Source organism: Suncus etruscus, chromosome 16 (genome assembly GCF_024139225.1).
Source record: "Suncus etruscus isolate mSunEtr1 chromosome 16, mSunEtr1.pri.cur, whole genome shotgun sequence".
Taxonomy (NCBI): domain Eukaryota; kingdom Metazoa; phylum Chordata; class Mammalia; order Eulipotyphla; family Soricidae; genus Suncus; species Suncus etruscus.
In genome coordinates, this window is record NC_064863.1 from 80,374,677 (window position 1) to 80,377,721 (window position 3,045).

At 32.2% G+C, this 3,045-nt stretch overlaps 1 non-coding gene across 1 annotated transcript; it reads right to left on the minus strand.

Moving 5' to 3' along the window:
• Positions 1-1,837: 1,837 nt before the first annotated feature.
• Positions 1,838-1,941, minus strand: LOC126033191 (U6 spliceosomal RNA). The gene has a single exon (XR_007504329.1). It is a non-coding gene; the product is annotated as a U6 spliceosomal RNA (small nuclear RNA).
• Positions 1,942-3,045: the final 1,104 nt, after the last annotated feature.

The following is a 3,045-nucleotide window of genomic DNA, read 5'->3' on the forward strand; positions in this document are numbered from 1 at the left end:
GTAAATTGTGCTAGACAAATTATCATGGACTTGGGTTTTTTTTCTTTCCTAAGTTTTAATTTCACTGGCACATTTTGTATAATTTAAAGCTACCCCTTCAAAATAAAGTGATCCAGTTTCATTTTTTTTTAATTTTTATTTATACCACAGTTACTTACAAAGTTATTCATAGCTAGATTTTAGGCAATATTTTATGCAATATCTCAGGAATAATCCCACCACCAGAATCAACCTACCTCTACCATGTTCCCAGAGGCACCCACCCATGCAAGCCTGCCATATAACAGGCCCATATTTCAATTTTGCTCTCTAAAGTTTGGGTCTAATGAATTTTTTTGTTTTTAACTCTGGCTTGGATTTTTAGTTCTTTCCTTTCTTAATACCACCATTGTACTGGAGATCTATTAGCCCCTGTGTCCCTTAAATTCATATTTGTCTTTCTACACTTCTATTTCATTTTCTTCCTTCTCCTCACTATACACTAGGGCCTAGAGTCTTCTCAAGGACCCCCACTTAAAACTTTGCATTTAATTATGCAGTAAATCTAAATACCACATATAAATGATAATATACTATATTTATCCTCCTTCTTTGGGCTTACTTCATCTAACATAATAACCTGCAGTTTCATCCATTTTGCAGTGAATTTCACAATTACATCTACCCTTACAGTGTAGTATTCTATTGTATTTATGTACCACATCTTCATTATCTACTCACTTGTTATTGGACATCTAGTTTAAATCCAAATCTTAGCTATTTATCAATTGACACTATGAATAGCTATGTGCATATATCCTTTCAATGAATGTTTTTCAGTCTTGGAGATAGATACCCCAAAGAGGGATTTCTGGACCATATGGCAGTTTAATTCTGGGTTTACTGAGAAACCTCCATAGTATTTACTATAGGGTTGAAACAGGCAGCATTTTCATGTGCAGTGATGACAGTTCCTATTTTACATTTCTGCCAACACAAATTGTTCCCAATATTTTAGAGGTGTCATCCTTAATTATCTAATATGATATCTCATTGTTGTCTTGATTGGGATTTACCTAAGGTAAGTGATTATGAGTATTTTTTTCATGTGCTTTTTTGATATGTTGATCTGCCAAAAGACATTCATTTCCTTTCCCCATTTGAATGTGGTTTTTAGGTTTTATACAGTTAACCTTTGTGAGTACTTTGTATAATCTAGATATCAACCCTTTACCTGATGTGTTGAGTGAAAATATTTTTCCATTCAGCTTTTAGTTTTAGCTGTGCTTCTTTTGCCATACAGAAATCTATTAATTTGAGATAGTCCCATTTATTCAGATTTAATTATATAGCCCAAGCCATTGGCATCATATCATCGAAGACTCCTTTGAAGTGTTCTGCCTAAATTTTGCTCAGTGTACAATATGGATTCATGTCTGATGCTGAGGTCTTTGATCTATATTGAAAATTATTTTGCATAAATGTGAGATATGGATCCAGTTTTGATTTTTTACAAGTGATTATATGACAATTTTTGTGAAGAAGCTGTATTACTCCATTTCATTTTCTTGAATAATTTGTAAATTATCAATCTACTATGTACTTGGGGTTTTCTCACTGGATATTATTTCCTGAACCATAAATATGAAAGTATGTCTATTCCACTTCCATGATGTTTTGATCATTGTGGCTTTGTAGTACAGCTTTAAGTTAGGTAATGAGATACCTTCCAACTTCTTGTTTTTCAATATGGTTTAGCTATGCTGGGTCTTTATTGTTTCATGCAAATTTTATAAAAAACATCTAAATCCTTGAAGAATTTTGACTTAATTTGGACAGGTATTATTTTAATCTGTATAGGAGTTTTGGGAAGAGAGTAATTTTGCGTGTCATCCTTGCGCAGGGGCAATGCTAATCTCTGTATCGTTCTAATTTTAGTATATGTGCTGCCGAAGTGATCATGGAAGAGAGCAATTTTGATAAAATTGATTTTTATCTATGAGCATGTTTTGTTTCTTTATTTCTTTAGGTATACCTCAATTTCTTTCTTAAATATCTAAATAGCTGTGGTATATGATTCTCAATCTTTGTTAAATTGATTCCTAGGGATTTAATTATTCTTCACATTATTTTAAATGAAATAAACTCCTTGACCTCTTTCTCCTCTGACTATGCACTCAGAAATTGCCTCTGGCTTGGGGGGACCATCTAGGAAGATGGGGGATTAAACTACTGTCTGTCCTAGGTTAGGGCGTGCAAGGCAAATGCCCTATCTCTTTCTCCATTGCTCTGGCCCCAATCTCCTTAATTCTTTCACAAAACATCTCCTGGTTTCATTGATTCCATGTATCGTTTTTCTTGGTTTCACTATCATTGATTTCTGCTCTATTTTTATAGTTTTCTTCTACTTGTGTTTGGGCTTCTTTGTTGTCATTTTTTAGATATTTAAAGTGTGACTTTAAGGATATCGATGTTATCTTTTTCTTTTTCCTTATGTAGACCTATATTTCTATGAGTTGTCCCTAACACTACTTTGTTCCATAGATTGCTTTGTCTATATTGCTTGGTCCCATAGATTTGGTTACTTGTTTATTAATCATCATTATTATAAAAAATATTTTACTTTTTTCTTTGAATTCCTTTTTGATCCAACTATTCTTAAGCAGCATCTTGTTTGACTACAGGTATTAAATTTTTCTCCACATCTTTTTACAATCAATCTCTATTGTGATATTATAGCCTGATTAGATGAAGACTATTGATTCTTTTGTTTTGAAATTTGAAAATTACACTCTACCTTAAATCTTATCTAACCAAGAAAAGAAGGTATATATTAATCTGTTTGATGATATAATACCCTATAAAATTTATTATTTCCATCTCTTCTAGGTTATTATTTATGGCTGTTTGTTCTTACTGATATTTTAACTATTGGATATATCCAGTACTGAGTGTAGAATTTTGAAATTTTCTTCTACAGTCCATGTGTTCCTCTAGGTTTGTGAACAAAGGCCTTACATATTTTGCTGATTTAATATTTAGTGTGTTTATGTTGATTAGAGCTAG